Raw genomic sequence first — 26,057 nt, 5'->3', positions numbered from 1 at the left:
TTGGACTATTTGCAAGGTCTTGTGATCACAATTTGAGGCCACTGGCCAGCAGCCTAAGAACTGATAGGGAAGTTACAAGCCCCTGCTTGTGCTATTGGTACCACCCACAGATTTGATAGGTGGTTGGTCGTGCTTTGTCAATGTTCCCATCTGTAGGATGGGGATAAAAAGTTTTATTTGACTCCTGGTGGCATAAAGGAGTAACACATTGGGGTAAAGGAACTCTCTGGTCAAAGTTGTTCTTTAGTATCAAAATTAGGAATTGTCTTATTTTTCATCTACTCCAAGGCTGTGCCAGGTAGTAAAAGCCGTGTGATTATGTTATACCATGGAATGGACAGTCTGTGAGTAAGGAGGTATTTCATACTCTGTCTTACCTTAAAATCTTGCAGAGCTCTGTTATTCATGGTCAAAGCTATTTCACCTTAAGCAGAAGGAGAACACAAGAAAGTCTTCAATGTTCAGAAGTCTTTGCAAAACAAAGAAAACCAACTCCTTCGGTAGCATGAAGGTCTTCTGAAGCTAATGTTATAATGGTAAATAACTATGGACAGTCATACTGGAAAACTCACATATTTCTTTGAATTCTTTGACTTTCTTAGAATGTTAATAAGAACACAAACAGATGTATAGGAACAAACTCAAGTGCCAGAAATAAAGACACTGTGAGAAACCAACTCAACCCAGAGAAGAGCAAAGAAAGCAGACATGTGGTTCTGTGTGGTGAATAACTAAGGCTTTTTTATGTCCAAGATGCAGTAAGAATAATAACATTCTGTGCTTTGGAAATAGAAGCTTATGTTTTCAGAAGTGTGGTGTCACTTTTGGTGCTTGCAATTTCAGGTACCTGCCTTGAGATGTCCTAGAAGGTGAACTCAGACTTCCAGAATATTATCTTTTTAACTGAGCCTGGTAGAGTGATGTAAATATGCGCTGTGGTAACTCAGAATCTTTTAAAATTGCCAAAATACATTATTGAACTTGTTCAGCTTAAATTTAAATACCTTTTGCCACTTGAAAAACTTCACAGCATAAATATTTTTTAATCTTTTGTATTTCCAAAGAAAAATGGTATTTGTCAGATTTTCAGTCATTCAGTAATCAACACCTTCATAATTCTTTATCTTGCCAGCCAGTTTCAACTAAGAGAGGTAGGTGCACAAACTCCTTGCAGGTTTGTTGACTATGGCCAGCTAAAGATAGAGACTGAAATTAGTGCTACCACTGAATTACTGTGGAGGACTGATTTCTAGCATATTTTGTGTTAGTTTACAATTTAGAGTATTTAGATAATCTCAAAATGGCATGTTAAAGAAGAAAATTAATTTCGTGTTTTCTTGTTATATCTGAACGTGTTTAGAGACTTCTCAGCCACAGTTTTTGCAAATAAAACAGAATTTGAAGAAGAGATTGACTGAATTGTTGAAAAAGAGCATTTCTTTTGCTCATCCCACAGGAGATTACAGACTTCTGCAAAGATTCTGTATGGCACATCAAACTCTAGTTCATGCCATTACTGTGTACAGTAGCGGAGCCCCTTTTTTCTTTTCCGGAGCTCAAAATTACACCTGCTACATAACATATTCATTCATCTTTATTCAGTAACCTGTAAAATTCAAAGTGTGGAGAGGGTGCAAATCTGCTTGATAGTTCTGGACAAAATTTTTCAGCTGTGATTTTCTGAGTGGCTCAGCTGTACAGCCGCAGAATGATGTGCGAGGGAAGCGCCCCATCAGACTGCCTGTGCAGCTCTTGCTGCTGCTCCTGATGACACTAATCCATATTCCACTTCTAAGTTGGCTGCTTCTCAGGGAAACGCTGCTGCTTCAACATCTTTTACTGCTGATCCTGCTTTACATTTTTGGAACAACCCAGGAATTCTCACATCCTCCTTTATAACCAGGGAAAGTAAACACAATTTATTGTTTCATAAAGCAAAATTTGTGAACCGTAAAATCATTATGTATTCTAGCTGCAATGCCTTGCGCTGTGTTTAGGAGCATTAGTACATCCTATGAGAGTCTTTGTTGGGCTGCTGTAGGCCAGGAATGCTGTACAGATAACCTAAAAAGTGACCAATTTCTTCCAAGTGATTCTTCCAATGTGTTGGGTCTCTGTAGCTGCGACAGTCATCCTATTTTCTGTAGGAAGAATGTCAGCAATATGCCAGGTGATACCCAGAGGACTGCCTGTAGCAAGCTGCCTGATAATCCCTTGAAAGCTAAAATCAGAAAGGACATAGTGTGCGCAGCTTCTAAATGGTATACTTGCTGCAACCAGCCTACCTACCCTCTGCCCCAAAATGCTTTCCTTTTAACTATACCAAATGCGTATTTTGGAGAAGTAGGTTTGAAGTCTCTAATAAAAAAATCGAACAAAACAAAAAAAAAATAGTGTATTTTTTCTGTAGCACCCTTCATTCTGATGCAGTCACCCAATCAAACATTATCATCCATGATGCAGCTAAAGGATGCTAACCACCAACATATCATGGGAATGCAATAATAAGAGCTGGGTTGTAAACCCCAGTGTTTCCTCCCTATCACATTCCAAGTTATGTGATGATATTTGCCCTCTAGCCAGATAACCATTGCTTCTCTTTTGTTTTAAACATTTACACAGTATTGCCAAGCGCTGACGGCATCAGAAGTAACAGTGGTGTATCAGCAGTGGAAGGTGACATGGCGTGGTGTTAATTATATTTGCAAAGCACGTCGGGATACTTTGGGATAGCACAGTCTGTGCAAAAGGTAATGTAATTGGTGTGTGTATTTTGGGGGATGAACGAGTCTGCTGAACACACATTGTTAAGTGGGTGCTGTTTGATTACTTTAAAATATCTTAAATGGCCTTTGATTAGAAATAAACACTTCAGGAGGAATTATTTGGGTAAATAAAAGGAATTAATGAATGCAAATCAATAACAATTTTGGAAATGTTCCTTAATTCTACATAGAAAGTGTCAGGCAGATGATCATAATTTAGCACATTTTAACCATAGTTTTATTGTATCTCATTATTTTTCAACAGTGATTTTCCAAAAGCTTTGTGTTTGGAATGTTGTTAAAAATTAGGTGTGATACTTGCAATACACAAAATCCTATTCTTTTCTCATTAAAAGTTGTCTTGCCTATTTGCAGTTTACACAGAGCTGGTTTTCAAGAGAAAGATCGAGACATAATCTATTTCATCTCTTATCTCTTAACAGCCAATCATTTGTACTGTAAGTACCCAGTATATTTTGTTCACCCTTTTTTTTTTCTTCAAAACTGCACAACATTGGTCTGTTTGGTTTGGGTTTTTTTCTGAGGAAATGAATGTGTCGATAGGGGCCCAGTTAAATTGGTGCCGAGTACTCTAAAGTCTAAATTCAGTGTTCCCACTCTAAATCCTTAGGATACCTAGTTACATATATTTCAAAGTGTCAGGAAGCCCCAATCACATTTTTTTCTAACTACTGAACTTCATGTGCACAGCAGCAGACTACCTGGTATGAATTTTGGGGGGTGAGGTGGAAGGGTGTTTGCACTTTCCTTGCTGCCCACTGTTTTAGTATGGATAGATATCAGTGAGATTGATTCTTCTAGCCTATTTTGGTGTATGAATCAAAACCAGTCCAGTCTGCTTCAGGCCCTTGATGAAACTCAGAAATACTAAAACTGGCTGGCCTGTCCACTGAACGTCCCAAATTGAATCCAGTGCTGTTAATCAAGAATCCCAAAGAACAGACCCGTCTATTGAGTTGCAGGCAGCACTTGGAAATTAAGTATTGTTTCCTGAGAGGTCTATGGATTTCTTCATTAACTGGCTGCTCTCTTTTGCAGATGGTTGGATCAGCAGCAAGATCTGTGCAGCTGTGCATAGTTGGCAGTCAGGTGTATAATTTTTGCATTTGTGAGTTAACTATCAGAAAGAAAGAGATTGTAACAGCAATGGGAAAGGGAAGACTCAGGTACAAGGTTAACCCTGCTGCTCATACTTCTTTTTCTACACATCCAGTGTCAGATTCTGTTTTCTATTGGAAAACTCCATTGCCTCTCCTATGGTCCTTTGATGCATTCGAATTGCCATCTTCTCAGTGGTAAAGAACTCTTAAAGTATTTAGTGTTTATGAGAATGTAGAGTAATACACTGTGTCTTGGAAGTAACTGAAACAGTCAGTAAATGGGTCAAGAGGTGGAAAGAGCAACATCAAAGTGATGCTGAGACAGTGAACTCCTGTATAACTTGTTTACGCTATGTTGGGTAGTGGCGGGTTTCTGCTTAAACATGAAACAATCTGACTTTCTCCAAAACTCAAACGAGGTTGTACAAAGAGTTTTTTCATTATCTTTAAATTCCGCATAATTTTCCAGTTTGTGACTGATGAGGAAAGCAAGTCAAAAGAACAAATTGCCAAGGCCTGCAATTTTCTGCTTTTTTGTATAGCAGTATGATATGTGACAGAGAAGAAAGATCTAAGTATGCAGCAGTCCTGTCAGTATGCATTTAAAGATCCCTGAGATCTGCAAGGCATAAATTCTCCCTTTAAGGTAGCATCATCGTGCACTTGACTTTTGCTGTGCCTTAGAAGACAAAATTCAAAAGCAAAATTAATTTTGGAGAAGGATTTAATGCCTGAGGATTAATTACAAATGTTTCCTGCAAGGTTCAGTTCCCAAGAATGGCCTGTCTAATAAATACGGTGCTTCGTAAGACTTGCAGAATATTAACAGATATTTAGCCCATGATGGGCCAAAAAAGTTGGTTATTTGTAGGGACTCCTCTTACAACAGAAAAATGTTTTGCCTTTACAGCAGTGATATTCATCCTGGTGCTTATTTATCTGAGCACTTTATGGAGATTTGGTATTTCAAATGGGAAATATATAAACAAGAAGGAGTGGTAGAAGAAAAAGCAATTACCTGTGCAAAAGCCCATGCATTAGAGTAAAAAGAATTATCCGTAGCAGACACTTTTGGAAGCCATATATACTGTATTTTATCTTCCTGAAAGTTACAAGTATACTTGAGATTGAAATTTTAAAAACATGCTAGGACTGAGATGGATTAGGGAGAAATGATATATTTAACAGTCGTCTTTACTGAATAATCCACTACCCTTTACCATATACTAGGTTTCCACTAATGCACATAGGAAATGTTTGGAGATGGTTGCTAAACTCAATCCTGCCCCACACATTATTACTGCAGGACTGTACTGTTTGGTATACTAATCTCAATAATATGTATGTATATATTTTCTTAAACTTCCAGAGTCATGTTTCTAAGCATTTGAAGCATAGATCCCATAGGATTATCTAAATCTGACATTTATCTGGGTAAAAGCTAACACATAAAGTGTCATAGCTAATCACATGTTTTTTATACTTTCGCTTGGAAAAGAAAGAGTTCTGGAAGTGACACACTAACAAATAATACATAATCTGTACACGTGAAGTAATCTTTACTGCTTTGTTACTTCTTAAATATGCGACATGCACCGCTCACAAATACAGCTTGTTATCTTTGTAGTTGAGAATCATGATATTTATTGTAAGTAGCACAATAAGTAAATCAACACTGAAAATTTGACTTGGGAGAAATTACCTGTTTAAGATTCCAAGGCATGCTGTTAGTTTTTTAGTCAAGCAATTTTAAAGTACAGACCTGTGGCAAAACTCTGTTCTTAGTCAGAAAGAATATAGAAAGTTAACAGAATTATTGTGCTATGAAAATTTTCTTTCCATTTCTTTTATTTTGCTGCAATTCTGAAAAAGTATGAAATTACATGAGAGATAAAACACTGAAAGTCTTGTTTTCAACACCTTCATAAAATCTGAGATCTGGAAGGAACTTCAGGAGTTCCTCTAGTCCATCTTCCCCAATATGAAAGAAGCTTTACATATGTCATCTTCAGCTTAGTCTTTTCTATGCTGCTTCTAAAGACCTTCACATTTGGAGACTTCACAGCCAGCTCAGACAACCTGTTCCACTGTCTCACTGCTCTTAATAGTCAAAAGCTTTCCCTAAATACTTAACTAAAATAATTTGGATTGACATTTGAGCCTATTCTCCCCTCTACCCAAATTTGGACCATAAAGCATTCTCTAACTTTCCTGTTGCTCAGACAAAATCCAAACAAAAGTGTATTAGGAAATATGTTTGCTTCTTTTACTCACTATAAAAGTCAGATTAAGTAAAAAGTCATAGAATCACAGAATGGTTTGGGTTGGAAGCAACCTTAAAGCTCATCCAGTCCAACCCCTGCCATGGGCAGGGACACCTCCAACCAGCCCAGGTTGCCCAAAGCCCCGTCCAACCTGGCCTTGAACACTTCCAGGGAGGGAGCACCCACAACTTCCCTGGGCAACCTGGGCCAGTGTCTCACCACCCTCAGTATATGAAAATATGAAACACGTAGTGTAAATTTTTGACTGTAAAAAAAATGAAAACCATAAACAGAGATGACAAATCTCAAGGTCTATTTCTTCCCTTGTTTCTGTGCAGGATACATGTGACTATAAAATAAAAATGCAATGTTGTGTCAAACACAATTCAGTAGGTATTCTTCAAGCATTGCAAGATAATCTAAATTCTTAAATGAGTGTTAAAATAACCCTTACCTTGCTTGTACCTACAGAAGCCCAACTACATGTGTATAGCTATCATAAAAATAAATTATCCAGTCTGCATTTTCAGGTTAATCTTCAATTTCATAATTGACTCAGTAATTACTATAGGTTAATATAATTAGGTGCTAACACTTAATGGAGAATTATTTATTCAGGAATCTTCACTATTGTAACATTTTTTTTTATAGCTTCAAATTATTCTAAGTAATATGCTGCATCAAATAAGCTTAACCAGAAATTGAATGGACATTACTTGGGATCTTGCAGTTTAGGATTTTTAAGCTACTTTTTATCACTAAGGTTCTTGCTGAAACAAGAGAGGAAACAGCAATTTTGGCAGTCTTTCTAATTCCGCCTGTAGCTGACATGCCACCTAAACATTTTCAAAGGACTGAGCCAAATTATTTTGGAAGGACTCCTACTGTCTCCTGTGGTTTTTGATGAAGATCCCAAAAGGAGACTTTACCTCTAAGCCTCTCCCAGAATAAGCGACTAAAAGAAGTGAATAGCAATACCTGATCAGTATCTGGTGATTGCCTGTGTGCATGTACCTTTAGCTTCATATCCAAACATGAATTCATAATGTATTTGTTTCAGAAAAAGTGAAACTTTATATCATTGTACATAGCACTCTTCATCATATACCTGAAAACACAGTGGTGCAGTCTAAAGATGGTCTCAAAGATCAATGGGGTTTTAATCTCTTTTATTTGGATTAAATTAATCCCTGCAATTTACTAAAGATACACTAGTTAGTTTCCGTGGCTTTGTCTTTGTTATCTGTACCTGAGTATAGGCTCACTTTTTTCTGTACCATATGGTTTGAAGAAGCTGCATTTCTTCCATGCACTTGAATTTGCTTGAGTTTGCCTCACGCTTCTCTTTGCCTGCTGCACTGGTTGGCTCAGTCTGGTGTTAACCGAAGTGTAAATCAATGTGTAGCCTGTGGAGTCACTTAGGGAAGTCTGGATTTGAGTGTGAGCACAAGACCAGAGCTAACATGACAAGATATGAAGACAATATGTCTGACTCTTTTAGCTAATATTCAATATGCAAAAGTAAAGGAAATATGGAATAACCACCTTTTGACCTCAGTCCTACATAAATCAGGTCACTTCAGTAGAAGAAAGTATGATGAAACTTAGAAGGCAACTTGTGTGTTACATCCACATTTTGCATTGCTGATTCAATGTGTTCCAGACCAAGGTGTGTCTTGGTGAGCAGTTCACAGTGGTTTCATTTGTTGGATCAGCAGAGAAAAAAATGCATTTTTCAAAGTGGTGTGAGAGTGATAAGCTGTCTGACTTCCAGGAAAGTCAATATTAGTTGTGCTGTTAGATGTCTGTTTCCCACTTTATAAAGTAACAATGAAGTGCAATAGGTTCAACAGAACTTCAGAATTACTTTGATAAATCTGTCAGAGGAAAGAAATATTAAAATCTGTGTACTGTCTGTTTGCCTTTTTTTCTTGAAATATAAATTAATTATGACTATATAAAAACCTTTTACCATAGCTAATTAATCAGAATCTCCTCATAAACTATGTGTCGACAGCACTGTATGTCTAATTATCTTTTTCACTTCAGAATTGTGCGGTTGAATAATGAAGAAAACATTACCTGATGAATTCTTTTATTTTATGATGATATCTCTAGAGACAGAAAAGACAGAGCAGCTTAAATGCCATCTTAAATTACATCTTGGCCTTGGCAAGCTTTCAGCTGGTTTTGATTTGCATGGAAACCATTTTTGTAAGACTCATATTCTCTGAAAAACAGAACTTAAAGCTATAACTAGAATAAATTATCTATAGCTCTTTAGGGCTGTATTAAATCTAGATGCCAAGGCACCCTTTTCACATGCAGAATGCAATGGAACAGCTTTTAATACCCTGTCAACCTGTTCTGTGAAAAGTCGATTGGGCAGGGAAGGTTTGATTTGGCTGGTTTTATTAAAATATCTTTCCCCTCCTTACGCCATCATGAACCACTCAGCCTAATTTAAACCAGGCAAATTCGCCAGTCTGTCTTGCGTGTCTATAGAAACAGCTTTTATTTTTTAAAGTGATGACATCTACCCATAACTGTTGGCATGCAAGCTCAAGACACAAGTTATTCATACACTACTGATAGGGAATTGTTCTTTATATGATATACCAAAATAGGGGCCACATTCATGGATTAGATGCATCCATGCCTCCCTCTTTTGATTGCATCATCCTCTCTACAGCAATTGAAGACTTTTGCTCAGGACACAGGGGGAGGACCAAATCAAATAGTGTTAGACTCTGCATGTTATTAGTCAACTTTTGAAGTTTGTTATGCTTTTGTAATTTAGAATATGTCCACCTGCAGTGCCACTGTGGAGTGTAAGTATCATCACACCACACAGGGATTCATAAGAATGCCTGTTAGTACAGTAAAATTGCAATCTGGTCTCATTAGTTATTTAGATCAGAGCTCAATTTGATCTAACATTTGAATTCAGTGCTCATTTACTGTGGTGCAGACCAGCTAAAACACAGGGAGCTTCTTTGGGTGTGTACTGGTGAGAAAAAGGAAGACAGTTATAAATATCTTAAAAACAGATACTCATAATATTTGAATTAAAGACTTCAAAAAACTTAAAAAGAGAGATGCTCTCTATTTCGCCTGCTGTTCTTCCTGAAATATTGATCTAGATCATGCTGTCAAACATGCTTTAAAAATAGGAATGTGTTGTCTAAGCATTGGATTTCCATCTGCCAAGTCTCTTCTCTGCGGATCCTTGCAAAGATATCAGGAAAAGTTGCAATACTACAAAGTGGGGGTTTTTCTTGCAGTACATACAGGAAAAACAACCCTGAGACAAGCCTAATTCTAGCTCTGAAATACTGACACTCATGGGTATGTACATGTGTTAAAAGACTATAGAAACCTAATAGAGAGAATCTTATAACCCTTGTAAGTCCTAATAAGTAATCTGAAAATGTATACCTTAAGTTTAGATTTAGAGCATGTTAGATAGTCAGCTAGTCTGACCTCCATGGTTAATGAATTCCATGAGGAGCGAGCAAACACTAAAAATGCCCTGTAGCTCAATGTCTTCAGCCAAAAAGAACTAATCCAATTGACTGAGACCAAAGAAAACGGCTGGGGATGTATGGTTCCAGAATGTCTCTGAGGTATTCAAACCCAAGTCAATTTAAGGACTTGTAAGTTAATAACTAGGACTTTACACATAATCCTGTACTTTACAGGTAGCCAGAGAAGGTTTTTTACAACCAGGGTAATGTGATTTTCATGCATGGTGTCAGTCAAAATTTCTGCAGCTGAGTTCCAGACTAACTGAAGTTTCTTCATCAGTGCAGTTGTAAGACCTACAAAATGCTGACATGGAATTGCATTAGCTAGTTCTAGAGTGGACACGGGCTGCAAACTTGTATTAGCAAGAGCAGATACCGTGTTTTTTTCTCTGTGTTTTAAAACAGGAGGAAATCAAACACTCAGTAACTAACTGAATATGAATATTAGAATATATGACAGCATCAATTGTTGCCTGATATTTTATCATAAAATCTCATCAATCAAATAGGATAAACCAGTATATTTTGGAGCTTGAAACTATAAAGGTTGGGAGTCTGTATTAGAACAAACTAGTCCCATTTTTTGTATGCATGTGTTAGCTGTAGCAGACATATATTTGTGGAGGGGGTGGGAAGTGGTTTTCTGACAGAAAAATGTCTGTGATAAAGGGTTGTTTTTTCCTTTTCATGTTTCAAAAAAGTTAAACTGGTATTTCCAGACACTGGATTCCTGCCTTAGAAATTCCTGAGTGAAGGATACCATTTTGTTCTTCAGTGGTTGCTGTTGTAATGATGAGCTGTTTGTACCTTAGCAGGTGATAAATAGATACATAGACATTTAAGCACAGAGCCACCTGAGTTCATCTTTATACTTGCCTTGGCAGATGAAACTTGCTTTTCAATAGCTATCCTCAGATATATTGCTGAAAGTTAAGATACGAGAATCAATCATTAGGGATGAAAGCGCTGGGTATTTATAGGAGAAAGGGTTATTAAAAGAAGATCAGCAATGGTTTTACCAAGAATAAATCCTGTCAGACAGAATACGACCGAGTTCTTTGAAGGAATGACAAAAGAAATAAATGATGGGAACGTGGTGGACATAATTTATGTAGACTTCAGTCAGGGGTGTAGCCAGCAATTTGAAGTTTGTACACATCCTGGCTGATCCCTTGCCCCCTGCCTGCAGTATCCCCATAATCTCACACAGCAGACAGGCCATTGCGTATGATCACTAATGCAGCAGGCACACATAGATGTAGATTCATATCAGAGCTCTGCTTTCAGAGCCCAGAAAAAAAAAATGCTGGCCCCAGGAAAAAACAGATTGTATTTTGTGTGTGCTGCTTAAACTGACAGTTTTAGAAAACGTCTTTGGTAACACAAAATCAGAAATACAGGTGTCAGCATTACAAAGGCAGAATGGCCTTGGTCAATTAGGAATCCATTTCTGCTGGACATTTAGCAATATTTCTTCTGCTATCTTTCTTTTGTTATTTGCAGACTGAAAATCAAATCTTAATGTGGGAAAATTACCATTTTTTTCTGAGTTTTTAAGAGTTTAACAACTCCCCCCCTCTGGATCATGCATCCAGCACCAAGTCAATAGTATGGTTCTCTGTTTCCAAAGGTCTCCTCCACTGTGATTACATCATGTCAAATGCAGATGTTTTCACTATGTTTTACAAGTATTGCTGACCCAACGAGTCAGAAAATCTTCTGTCAGCTTTTGTTCTGCCTCCTCTGTAAAAAATGAATGCTAATTATATAGGATTTTGACCACCACACCTACAGTACTTCCTGAAGTAAGGCCAGTTTTCATATCACATCCATAGAGGGTAGACTATACAATGGTTACTTACTTGTAACCTTTTTTGATTGCATCTGTAAAGAGTCTACTCGTCTTCACCTTATCTCATATAATCTATGATATATTACTGGGTGTTATTACCTTCAGTAATGTCATGCTTCTAACTCATATTATTTCCATTCTCCTGCATGTAATTAACTAGACATCATTCTTCCATGTGTACCTACATCTTAAAATTATGCTTTCCCTTACATTTTTTCCCAATTCCTCTAGCTAACTTAGTCTTTTAATTACCATTTCTTCATAATAATACTGTTGCAGCTAAGCTTGAATTAAATCTGTGGCTTTGAAGAGGCACACATGTAGAATTCGAGTTCAGTTTCAGATCTGAACTTCACAGGTGAAGTACTCTGGAATACTGAGTCCTGAAACTTTGCAGCTGTATTTCTATTTAATAGTTCACCTTAATTTCTGAATAATGTATGTGTTAGGCGCATACTGTTTCTTTACAAAATTATCTGCAACTGAAATAAAGAACAATAGCTTTGTTTGAAGCTGGATATAGATTTTTAAAATCTGAACTACATACTTTTCCTAGATCTTTACTGCTCATCTTATGTTACTAAGATTCTGCCAAGTGAAATATGACTGAGTGTAAATACAGAGTATGTGTTTGGTAACACAGTATGCAGAAGGTCTAGTAATTCTGCCCTCAGGTGCCCAAACACTTGTGCTTTTGACCCCAAAGGAGCTGTATTCTTGGTTTTCTGGAGCATAATCTGTACATAACATGAGAAGTGCTTCAGTTGCGAGGCCTTGGTGTGTCCTCTAACACTTGCTTTGCTTTTGTCTAGACTTTTTAGTTTAGCAAAATTGGAATTATTCCCACAGCATTTTTAGAGATGTAAGTTTGGAACAACATGAGGAAAGTCAATCATAAAAATCATCGCTTTTTCTTTTTGTAGCATAATATCTGTTTGTCTCTTCCCATTTCTACTAAGGCTCACCACTAAACAGCCAGGGAGATTTGTTCAAGTAAGCATGTAATCACATCCTCTAAGAGGTGGTGAACCAGATTACCACAAGGCGTGCAAATGTTTGACAGATTATTACTAGCTGTTTGCTTGCTTGCAAGAGTCAGACCGATCTGCTCTCTTCTCTGTGCTACATAGGTTCACATACTAGCTGAATTGTCCTCTGTGTTTTATTATGTAGGCTTGCCCGAATGGCAATTTAATGATGTATGGTGGTCTCTCCACCTGAATTCAAGCATCGACATGTACTGCATGTTTGCATTGACTAGCAGCAGCTGGGATTTTGTTGTATGTTCGTCTCCCTAGCAGTGCTATCCTTCAGGGTGTCATTATCAAAGTAGAGCATACTTCTCAACCTCAAACAGTGTGAGTCTTGTGGAAAAAAAAATCAAGCGGCAAGATATGTGAAATTCTCATTGAATTAATGGGCCTCTTTGATTTTTTGCCCAGGAGAATACAAAAATCAAAAAATTTTTAAGCCAAAAAAAATCTGGCGTCTCCTGGGTAAAATGTGAGAGTTGAGGAGTATGACATAAGCATTAGTAGCCTTTGTGCCTCTTGATAGCTCTGCTGAATCTCCCAAGACTCTAAAAGTTGATTTGTCAGCTTAACATTAGCTTCAGCCTTAGCTGCAGCAGTAGCTGTTGTTTCACCTTTATCAGCAGAAATGGTACAGCTACTGGAGGGACTGATGTGGTAAATCTTTTTGTGACACCATTTTGTTTTTGCTACTATCTCTAATTGGCTTGCTCGTGCACTCTGCATCCCAAGCTAGATAGGCTGAAAGCTTCATCACACTTTAATTAGAAAAGAGCTATTTTAAAGTTACAGAGTTGACTAATTTTATTCATCAAGTCTCTAAGGGTCACATTTTCAAACTGGACCACTTAAAAATGTCATTGGTGATATTTTGCGCAGGCTGGATTCACAATACCACATTAGCAGCATCGTAATTTGACACATTCAGAAAAATGAATGTAAATCTGCAGCTACAAGCAAAACACTATATTTTTTTGTGTATAAAAAGGTAACCGAGGCTGATAATGATTAACTCCTATCTTTTGTTGTGCTTACTGCTTACAGCTTCCATCTATTTGATCGGGTCTGGATGCCGAATACTGAGTGATTAAACATAAAGTCACTCCTTGGCATGACTTCCCCTTTCTTCTCTTTTCTTTCATTTCCTAATCACATTGACTGAAATGAATATATTGGTTTGCAAATTGAGACCAGGCATATATCCTAATGCACTGTAGAAGGATGGCCACACAAGGATCATGTGGAGTCCTAGGTCAAACAGGGCTGTATCAAATGACAAACAGTAAAGCTGATGGTACTGAACTTTCTGGACATCCACATCCTCATCCGTGAGCCAGCATGTGGGAAGAAGAGAGAGACGAAGATCGGGGAGATCACTGGACATGAACTGCACGCTTGCTCAGGGTGATCTTGCAGTGTCCTTGCAGTGTCTTGTGGGACTACAGGACAGTCACTGTTATCTCGCACCTGCAAATCGCTTCCTTGGTTCATTGTAGTCAGAAATATTTCTTACTACAGCGGGATCCTGTTGTTCGTTGGCTTTCTCAAGCATGCAATATTAGAGCTTCAGACATTCCCCAGAACAGCGTCTATGTGAGAAGTGATTTGCAGTTCAGTCAAGCATACTGGGATTTTTATTGTTCTGGATCCTGATTTAGGAGTCTCTGATGCAGACTGTTCATTCTGTATTTAGCTTATTTTTTTCTGCTAAATAAATTCCATATCCATTATACAATCTAGTACCATTGTAGTCTGGGAAGCAAGTCTGGCTTGGCGTTCCAGTTAGGTGGTGGGACACAAAAAGCCACACATATGAAAGACAGACCTCACATATTCAGGTACGTTGAATGTTTTCCTCCCAGAAGCATAGCTGTCTTGCACTTTTCTTCCCTCAGGTACAATGATAAAGCTAGCATAGACAGCCTATAATCCAGTTCTGAAGATAAAACTAGCCAGCCATGTATTCCCAGGGCTGGTGTAGGGTGGTGGTAGTAGGAAGCCAGTGCTGATATGTTCAGAACAGTGAGAGCTCTGTGATCTACCTGCAACAAGAGCAGGCAGCTCTTTATTAGTCCCCTTGTGTTCATGTAGAACTGCAACATTAAATTGCCTTTTGATTTTTAAAGCCTTCAGTTTGTTTGTTTCTCTGGTACAAAGAAACTTCTTAAGCAACAGTTAACATAATCTCTTTTTCTTATTATGGTTTTAGATGTTATCCGTCACGGTATCTTTCTTCATGTATAAGGATAGGGAGTGGAGCAGGAAATCTATCCTCAGTTGATAATCAACAGAGAGGGATTCACCTTGATTAAATGCAGAGTTATGCCACATCATATTTCCCATCTCTTTTTGTAACGCTTAGTGTTAACAGAAACTGAGGCATCATGATGTAGTCGAACAATTTGGATGGCATTTAAGACGTTTTGGTTTGGTTTGGTTTAAGGGTGTGTCTGCCCTTTCTTTATGAACCCCTGATTTCTGTCTCTATTTTTTCATCCATTATTTCTTTCTCCACTCTCTTCCGAAATATGGAGCCCAGGAGAAAATATTTTGTGAAGTACAGTTGAAAGTGCATCTTTACTATGTCCTGTTATGCCAAACTGTTTGTTATATGCAAAAATATATACAAAATATATTAAAAAATCTGTAATTCGTAGTAATGTACAGTTTTGGTACACTTGACGTGCTGCATTGCCAACAGCGATTCTGATGGTACATGCTGCAGCATGAGGAGATGATGACGTTTTGTGATGATATTTTAGTTACATTTCATCTTTTAATCATTTTTCAGCTGTGCAAGCCAGGTGGACCTCTACTGTTGCTTCACTAGTTTTCTTTTTTCATACAGTTATATTCATTTATGGTGAGCAGCAAAATGAAAATTGGGGATTCACTGCGAGGTTGCTGAGGACTCTGCCATGGTGACCTCTGCTTTTGCATTCTCACCATGCAGCCAACTGTAAACTGATTTTAAATGTAGATCTAAGTTTGCATGCTCATATGGAAGAACTGGCTGAAAACAGAAAAATCTATGCTGAAGTTTCAATTCATTCTATCAGACTGATTTTTCAATGTAATGGGTAGCTATTTTAACAATTTAAAAATGTTAAAATGTTTCATTTCAGTTTGTTAGACATAACAGATGTTTTCTATGGTGTAGTTTGTGTTTTCCTTGATAATATACTGCAGTGATTCATGGGAAGTGTCATTCAGGTGTTTTAAATTAATCAGTTTCAATTTAATTAAAAAAAAACACAGCAAACCCCAAACCTCTTCCAGTTATTTCAAAGGGAGTTTCTGCCTGATGGATATCACAGAATCATATGTAAATATATGTAATTATATTTTTGTAAGAAAATGATGATATTCTGATTCTCATGAAAAGAGCACTTTTTTCCTGGAAATAGCATTTTGTAAAACATTCTCACCTAGCTGCAGGGAGATACTTTCAGGATTACAGCCCTGAAGAGATGGTGAGACATGAATGGCAAGTTGCTTTTCCTAGGTTCTTTTCCAGTGTCCTTTACACCTATATCCTGCTGTGTATTAAAATTCTCGGTTTCTTCTGAGTTCATGCTTCTTGCTTTGTTTCCTCATTCAGGGAGTTACATGCAATGTAGAAGGATGGGCTGCCAGGAAAGTTAGACTGGAAAGTACTGATATGTCATGCAGATGGCTGGATTCATAAGCGTGTGGTTATTTCAGGTCTGAAAGGTGGGCAAAGAGATCCAATTTGGGTCCTATTTGGAAGAGGCAAACTAGTCTGTGACAGAACCTTCTCCCTACCAAAAAAACAACTGTAGTGAAGGCTTGGGTGATGCTCAAAGGCAATTCAAAACCAAAACGGGATTATGCAGACCTTTCCAGCCTCTGAAATTGATTTGATCTATATATCACAAAATGCAGGCTTCTCTGTTTCCTTCTGTGGAGATTTCTATGTGACAACTTCATTAGTGGTTTTGAGACCTAAGTAGTGTTAGGTTGTAGCAATGTACTACTTAAAACTGGTTATCATTTGCAAAATATCTGTTTTGTGGTCAGAATTGGTCAGTAAACAGAAGCACACAGATGAACTTGTTATTTTTTCTGCTTTATTTCACTCTCTGAGATCAAGTTATAGCAGGGAATTAAGGTGTCTTTAAGAGGTTGGAAGAAAGCTATGGCCAGTTCGCTGAGGTTGAAGGCTGTCTGGATTGAATTGAAACACAAATTGTTTACATCATTTTGGGCAGTAATGACAGATTACAAAGTAGCTTAGTTTATTTTATCAGCCTCTTAGGACCAAGAGATTAATGAAGAGGAACAGAAGACAGCCACCCAAATTTCCGTTTATACCTAAGGCAAAGTACGTCATTCAGTAATCAATTCTGTACGTTGTGTGTTGAATGTCTCACGTTCTACCTACAGCATGTCCTCATGTCCTCAAACTGCAAGCCTAAATAACCAAAAGTATTAAAGCAGCTTAGAAATCTACAGACTTTTAAAAATTTAGGCCCTGAAGTCTTAGACGAGTATGTTTTATAAATGGAAATGCCAAATACTACCTTAAGCGCAAAGACAGTTTGTGTTATGAGCTACATGGGCTGCCAGGATTCTGTGTCGCCATGGTCAGCATAGTGATAGTAACCGGCCTGGGACTAATTTCTAGAACAACAATGGCCTTTTCTAATTTCTAAAACAGCAGTGGTTCAGGGCTCTTGAACCTTCATCAGATGAGCAATGGCAGGTGTATGGGCAGACATGCAGTGCATTGCTGAGAAGCTCTTCTCAAGGTACTTTTACAGTTTTCCCATTGAGGAAGAGAGGGGAAGTGTACACCAATGTTGCTGAAAGAATAAAAATTAATTCTGAATATTTTATTATGCTAGATGTTTGTCATATATATTTGATACAATATCATACTTACATATGTAGACGGGTGTGTAGATATGCATACATGAATAGATACACTTATTTTGTATGTATTAAATACTTGTGACATTCTTGTGACGCAGGGAAGTAGTGGGAACATGTATTAAACAAACACTGACATTTCTGAAGAGTAAACTTAATAGATTATAACAAAAGTCTTTGAAAAGCAGCAAGTCCCCTGTCTTGCATTTCTTTCAGACACTTCTGCTGCCCTGGGTTACACTCATGGAGCAGGAGTTGAAGCCTCCACCTTTGCATTTCTGAACAGTATTTTGCGTTTTGCCTTTCAACTACAGCCTTTCTTACACACCCTGGAGAAATAATATATATGAAGTAAATTAAGAATTGGGAAGAAAATAAAGCTATCTTAAAAGAAAATTCTTGCTAATTTAATTTAGACTTTTGTATCTGAGCAAAAGCCTGAGCCAGACCAAAAGGCTTTTGAATATCAACAGCATATCTTGAACTGGTTCTAATTTCCATTGGAATTATCATCTGGATGTACAGAAATCCTTTGGCTGAATCTGGCCAAGTACCGCTGCTGTGGTTTGCTGTATTGGAACATTGCATTCTTACTCTCCTTTCTGCCATGCAGCGTAGCGCCTTCTATTCTGGTGGGAGCTGCATGATCAGAAAGCAATCCATATTGTGGGTGACATGTGAAACACAGCTCTACATAATGTATTTGGATAACCATTGATTTCTGAGTTTTGGAGATAATTCTTCACTAAAATTCTGTAACCTGAAAAAAAGATTCTTCTTCTACGTGATAAAAAAAGAAAAGTGTTTTTATCAGAAAAAGCTTTTTTATTAAAATCTGATTTTTGTGTTTTGGAAATACAACTGCATCTGCTTAAGAAAGAAATAATAGCAATTTTTATCCATAATCAAAATGCTGAAAAATATTTTTTCTCATCCTGTCTTTTAGCTTTCTTTGAAGTCACAATATTAAACCTCCTTAAAAATATTTATGTGTATTTAGTTAACAAAAGCTCCTGTAAGTTGAATCCATGCTGGCAAAAGGTTCAGGTAAGCTCTCTATATAAGCTTACAGACAATTGTGTAAATCTTCAGCCATTAAAGAGAAAGGAGAAAAAAGCCATCCTCATTACACTGCTGTCATTTACTCTTCATCTCCTGTCCTCTTTAGCAGCATTAAGATGGGATGTAAATTTGCCAGTTAATGCTGTTAGAAAATGGATGGTTCAAGAAGGGCAGGAATTAGAGATCAGTATTAGGTGCAGATAAGCTCCTTTTCCTCCGCAGTGGCGGCTGTTTAACATTCATGGGAAAATCATCATCAAACAGCGTTATCACAGCTCTGTTGATGGCTGAGGAACTTCATCACTATGATAATTTTTTTTTTATAGCTGTGAGCCAAAAAGCTCCCTTTTATTTCTGCTGTCTATAACTGCGATAGAAGCTTGTTTGTATGGGTAGGGTATTGCAAACTCATAGCTCTTCAGCCAGGTTTGATTTCTTTCCACCGTCACTTCCCCCCTCAACCCCTTGTGTACGTTGCACTGAACAGTAATGCTGATAAAAAAAAAAGAGCGCTCAAACAATCCTTCAAAGAATAACTGATATTTTATGATCAGTAATTCGAAGTTTGACAAGTGATGCCATTCTGTAATGAAAGTGTCATCCATTTTGTTGTGAGTAAAGGGTAGAGACTGTAAAGCAAGCAGGCAAGGAAGAGGTGAGTATCTAATGTCACATTGACTGGACCAGGAGGTGGTTTAAGGATCACAACGTAACAATTTCTTTTTCAGTAAGAGCTGCTTTTTTTCGCTATTCTCATCAGCAGGTGAAGAGGTTCACAGCCTGTTACATCCTTTTATCCCCTCCAACCCAAGAGGAGAACTGTACTTTTCTGTATTTTCTTGAATCTCTTTTAACTTAAAGATACGTTAGCTCATCTGTAGGTATTTTGCCACAATGCACAATGTCTAATTTTAAACTGGTCAAATTTGTGTGAGGACTCACCTCTAAATGCTATTTCTACCACATGCTCAACCATCTCCAAGTGTATCTGAGATGCAGATCATGGTCATTCTTGGCCTCGTACTCGGGAGGAGGGAAGATACACATTTCCAGGCTGTACACATTCTTCCAAGGGAGATAAGGTGCTATTCAAGGAATTTTTTTAATTTATTAAGGTTCTCAGCTTATGCTTCTTTGCAGCTTTGACCTCATTTTTTGTAGTTTATCTGCTCTAAATGACATTTCTCATTTTGAATATAGCTGGAAAACATTGTGCTAAACAGCAATTTTGTAGTCTCCACAGCACCACCTGATAATTTTGATATTTCCACTTTGAATTCAGTATTGATTTGATTACTTAGGTAATTTACTTTTGACACAAGCTCATTCCTTGTCTTTTCCTGAGCAGGGACTTCCAATCAGCCCATGTTGCGCTGAATTATGTTTGGAGTTTAGAGATAAGGACTTTTGTCTACTCAAGACTCAGCTTAGGCCACCAAACTCATTTCCCATAGGAGGAGGGTTTGAATCCAGTCAGGAACCTAAAGGTGAAAGGCTAGCACTTTAAATATTAACGTATCAGCATAAGTTTAAAGCAGATATTGTGTGGTTGGGGGAATACTGGCTTTATTTTGTGTGGAATTTCAAGAAGCTGTTCCCTAAAGAAGAAATGGGACCAAGATGCCTCCAAAGCTGCTGACTACCCAAGATCCTGGTCATCTCTAGGGTGACCCATTGCTTCTGGACCAGGTTGCCAGGCTCATTGTCATCCTGTCAGCACCAGGAATGGTGCCAGGAGAGCTTCCCCAGGCTGCCTTAGCTCTCCCTGGTGTTTCCAGGCTCTTGCTGGAGCAGGGGTTTAAGGAGACCACAGGATAAAGCCATCCTTCCTTTGCTGAGCTTCAAAGCAAGGGAGCTCTCAGTCACAGCCAGAATGGGGTGCTAGTCCCAGGAATTATTGTACTCTTGCATGAAATCTTTGTACTTCTTCATGGCAGACCAAGGATGTATTAAAATAAAAAAGCATCCTAGTCCAGATTGCTGCTAGATAAGACACTTATAGCTACTATGGGAATCCTGCTAAGGCAACTGTACTCTTTCTCTGTAGCAGCCTCAAAGACTGGAGATGGTTTAATTTTTTTCAGAGGGAAAGTTTGGGCTTTTTTCTGAGTTTCTGAAAGGTATGGTCACAGTATTTTCAAAAGAATTTTTCATGAACCATCACAGGCTTTTGAAACGGTGAAGGAGTTGAGATGTTTGGATTTGTTTTAGCAAGTTCATAAAAGATTATTATGGAAACTGATAAGTACCAAGCAAGGTCTGCTTTGGAGCTGTTCTGCCACCATTACATGCTCCTCCTCCGTATCGCTTGTTTTTCTAAGCAGGTAACCCCATCTAGTTTCATCAGCAAGGAGTGCAGAAGAATGGGGTTTTTTAAAATTATTTCTCTATCACTGAACTGGATGGGACTTTATCTTGCAGTAGTCATGAAATGTTCTTTCTGTGATGAAAAGGAGGAAGCTTCTTTTACCAAAGCAGTGACCTTAAGATTCTGTAGTATTGTCAAAAAGACACAATTTGTAGCCTTTTCCAGACTGTGTGAAGCCTGTGAAATGGGCAAATATATTGGGGTATTTCAGTATTGCTTCAGTATGGCTTCATGACCCATTTAAAGGTCCTGGGTTATATTCACTTTTTCCTGGGACATCATAGTTTCTTGTATGGTTCATTTTAAAGTAACTAGACTACAAAAAAATGCCTTGGGTTCACAAGAACAAAAGACAATGATTGTAATTTGCCTCTGCCCTTTAGCAAAGCAATCAGCAATTTTCTAGTGTTTTACAGTCATCCATCTAGCTATCTGTTCATCTTGTAATACCCTCACTTTTTCTTGGAAATATTCAAATTTATTAACCTTTTAGTAACTGGTAACCATTAAAATGCTGTCTTTTATTAACAAAGAGGAAACTTGTCTTTGTAAATCTTTGCTAATTTATTAATTTGCTTTCTTTTCTGTAGACAAAAGTTGCCAAACTGTTGCCATTGCCAGTTGTCAACTGCATTGCTTTGGCTTCCACATTGGCTGATGGTAGGTATTAACCTGGTTTACAGTATTTTAGATCTATTCATTTTAGATCTATTAATCTCCAGCAAAGCTGGCTCTTTGAGGTCACATTAGTCTCATTAGGAAGGGTCTGGAAGTGAAAATTGAGACTATTCAGCTGCCCCAGCCTGTTATAGCAGTGCAAAGAGACACAAGGCAGCTTGTGCTGGCTCACTGGACTCCACTGGAATATGGAAAAGATGGGAGGATCTTTGGTTGTGAGAAGGCAAAGGGCTGAGGTAGGCAGTGCATCCCTACTCATGTACTGGCTTTGTCTTGGTTACTTAAGAGGTCTTTCTCGAGCAATAATAGAGTGCATATTCATCGGTGTTCATAGAAATATACTCTCTATATCCCCGGTAATTAAGACACTTTTAGAAATTACAATTCATCATTCTATATTTTCTGAAGTATCGTTCAAAGATATCAAAGATATTAAACTCTGCATGACCCAACTTAATACTGACAGCACCACACCTACATCAACACAGTGCTTTGCTGGCTGATTAGCCCTGGACTAGCTCAGTAGTGCCATGCTGTGTAGACATAACCAACAGTCTTACACCCGATGGTTGGGAAAATCTAGCACTTCTGTTTTGAAAAGAAAGATGCTTTGTGCCTCAGTTATTTGTCCCATATATACTAAAAATCATTGACTACTCTTAGTAGTTTGAGTCTTGAAAAATTGAAGTGTGGATTCAAAAGTGGGCCAGATTGTATGAGAAAGAATGATTTAAAAGAGACTGGGCTCCTAGTTGTATAAACCATAAAACTGGGCACTGACCAGATTTTTGTAGAGGGCAGAACCATGGAAGTTGGGGTTTGATGGCTGCTGGGAACATGGACCAGTCTCGGATGGAAACAGTAGGGCTATTTTGAGTAAGTGGGTGGTGAGCTCTGACCACAAGTGGCAACAACTCGTCTGAGTTCCAGGAAGGTGAAATTATTCAAATTGTATCTGAGTTTGATCTTAAATAATTTATTGATTTTTTGACTCCCTGTGAAAGTTACTGACTCCATCAAGACAGTTTTCTTAGCAGAATTTCCTAGGACTTAGCTGAGCTGAGCTGACATTGGCCAGTGAGGGCATTTAGGGATTCTGCCCTGTCACAGAGCCCTGAGACTCTTATTGCTCCAGGCATAAACCTCCCTTTTGTCAAGCATGATTATTTTTGAGAGGAGTTTACATTTACTAATCTTTGTGGCTAGAACCCGTGCTGCAACCTGTGGACTTGTTTGAGTTTGTTCATGCTTCATTTATGCAGTAGGGCTGAAAAATGCAAACAAGTAATGCACAGCACTGCTAATCCCTCTGGCTGTCCCCAGCCACTGTATTCTGCAGGAGCAAGGACTATGTGTCATCTTGTCTCAGTGGCTTCTGTATATACTGGGATAACCAGAAACTAAGCAACTTTTGGACATTTATCTGTAACCTTTAATAATTTGCTATGCATATCCACTCATTCCTTTGTTATATTATCAATATTCTGCAGTGCTACTGGTTTTAATAAGAAGCCTTTTCACTGGTTTTCTTTGTTCTAGTCATCTAATCTCCTAATGGAAGTTTCTAATTAAATTCCTACAGCCATTTTCAAACTGTGTTTTGAATAACAAAGTCTTGCAACTGCTCAAAGTATATCTCTCTGCCTGCCTTGGATGCCCTACCTTCCAAATAGCTGTGGAGAAGTGATGCAGGTCACTGTGGAGAAGTGTTGCTGAGAACTTCTCTCAGTTGAATGAGAGGCATATAAATGGCATGTTCCCTATACAGGAAATAATACAGCAGACTTACAAAAAGTCTTCCAGGGTCTCACTCATAGTTTTAATAAACATTGGGCTGATGAGGAAGGAATACTATGTATTCTTGGAGCAAAGAGCACTTTTCTGATGGACCTGGTGCTCCACAGAAGCGAGAAACCAGGATCACCAGTGAAATTTATTACATCTCTATCCAAAACCCTCTCATTTGGGTTTGAACTTTACCCACTGGGAGTGGCTAAGGGTTGAATTACTGTAATTAGTATCTCATCAGCATTCTTCAGCTACTGCTAAAGTGAAAAGAAAAAGAAACATCAGAATCAGCTCATAAACATGATGAATATCATCAATATGAACAACTCTGTTTGTCTAATTGATCCTTTTATTAATCCCAGGGAATAATGCAACTGGCATGCAGTCATTTCCAGATGGATCAGCAGCAGTACGAATAGAAATCCAGCTAGCCAAAGGTATTTCTCAGTAATCACACCTGCATGTGGTTCCCAGAAATGTCTTCATGCAGACCTGGTCATCCTCTGGCACTCAGCTAAATGCTCTTTGAGTGCAGACTTGACGTGAAAGCCTCAGCCAAAGCTGCCACTTTCTCCCCTTACTCTACGCACCATTACGTTCCTACTTCTCCTGCACACCTGCAGAGGATATTGTTCTGGCTTGAATAAGATGAGCACAGGTGGTAAAATAATGCACACTGCATCTAGATTTAACACCTGTTGCACATAGGGCTTATGAGTTTTCATCTGTTTTGTTCAAGTTTTTGGCACTTTGGTTTTCTCCTTTTTTCTTTAAAGCAGTTTACTAAGTGAACAAAGAGCAGCAGTAGATTTATTTAGAGGTGGTTCAGATTTGTCATCAGGGGCCTGCTCACAGAGGGACTGTGTTTCAGAAGTGATTTTTTCCTTTTACAAAAGTATATATGCATAAATAACAAGGGTCGCACATTTTACATATATATAAATTCAACTTTTTATGTTAGAGCTGATCCAAGTTGGCTATGGCCATTCTTACCTGACAGTCACAAAGCCAACATCAATTCCATGCAGAGTTGATTTTAGGGGTTAGATAGGTTTGATCTTAAACACTTCTGCCTTTCCCCTCTCTATGGGATGACCCAGTAGGTGAAGTTAAGCAGAAATGCCTGATATCCACAGCCTGATATCCACAGTGTAGGCAGCACAGGTTTATGCCTTTGGGTCTCGTGTCATGTACTGACTGGTTCCAGATTTGCTACTCCTGCCACTTCATTGCAAGGCTAGAACAATTTTTGTGTTGAAATCAAATCCAATGTAAAATGAAGAAAAGTCTTTGACTTTCACTATACGAACAGTGCTCAATACTCAGAAATGTCAACATTTCTGCTCCCTCAGAATTCACCAGAGACTTCTGTCCAGCACAGCACCCTAGCAGCTATGCTTTTGATTTTTTTATTTAACAATAGAATAGACTCTTTTAAAGTGAGTTTTATGAGCTACCAGGAAAAAAAAAATTCATAGGAAAACTAGTTGGAAAAGACTGTCAATGTAACAGTCTTTTTAATTCCATTTAGCTCAATTCACAGCACTCTTCAGCATCATCTGAAGCAAACTGTTTAGTCAAAAACATTTTTTCTGAACTTGGAAATTGTATTCCCAGACCACTCCACTGTGATTCTGTGATTCTGTGACTCCAGGAGAAAACTTCGCAAATGTGATATTTTTTGAAAAGTGAAGACAGACAGAACAGCTTTCAGTTTTCCAGTATGTTTGTGAATAAATTCTCTTACCTTTTTTCCCTAAATAAAAAGACTGATTATCTCTGTGAAGGAGACTCTCCACTACAGAAAGCTGAATGCCTCATCGGTGATGTAGATTTCAGGACAGACAATACATTGCCTGTAAACTTGAAGCTCAGATGACAGATGGAAACCAGATAAGGTGAGTGTGCTGATCACTGCGGAGAGATTAGGCTCTGTAATTTGCATCTTGTCTTCCAATAACATTTGCTCCATTTTTGCCTTCACATTCACCTGAGCTTTAAACACAGGCATTTGAGGCCTGAAGTTATATGAACTTTATTCTTTCAAGTGGAGTATTTCTATTTAGCTGGATTTTAATTTGACATTTACAAACTGCAAACACTTCAGGGAAAGGGTGTCAACATTTCTGCTCCCTCAAAATTCACCGCAGAGGCTTCTGTTCAGTGCAGCACCCTAGCAGCTATGCTTTTAAGTTTTTGTATTTAACAGTCCCAAGTGCCTCAACTGTCCCTTTGAGGACTGCACAATAAACCACGTTTCTGAGAAATATCTCCTCTTCCCAAAAGTGCTAGGCCATTTTCTAGCTGGCTAAGCCTGTTCCCCTTAAGAGGCAGACAGGATGGGGCTTGGGGTCCTTCTTAAGGAGCCACATGCCCAGGACACTGCGGAGGTAGGTTGACATTAGCTAGCCTGCACAAATATTTGCTTGCATCTGTCTTGTTTACTCTTCATTGTCCCTGCCTATCATGTTTCTTTCCTGGCTATTGCTATTAGTATGTAATCTTTCTGTTGTGTCTTAAAATAAAGTACATTTGTCATTCGTTATCTGAAAGACTTTTTATTAATAGACATAAATATCATTGCTAGTGCCTTACACATAACTATCATATCAATATTGTTCATATGAGGTGCCCACCATGCAACACAATACATTTTGTCTGTAGCCAAAGGCTTTTACTGCTGGGCATTGCAATGCCAGTGTGCAGCT

Source organism: Mesitornis unicolor, unplaced genomic scaffold, assembly GCF_000695765.1.
Source record: "Mesitornis unicolor isolate BGI_N332 unplaced genomic scaffold, ASM69576v1 scaffold1721, whole genome shotgun sequence".
Classification (NCBI taxonomy): domain Eukaryota; kingdom Metazoa; phylum Chordata; class Aves; order Mesitornithiformes; family Mesitornithidae; genus Mesitornis; species Mesitornis unicolor.
This window is presented reverse-complemented; position numbering follows the sequence as displayed.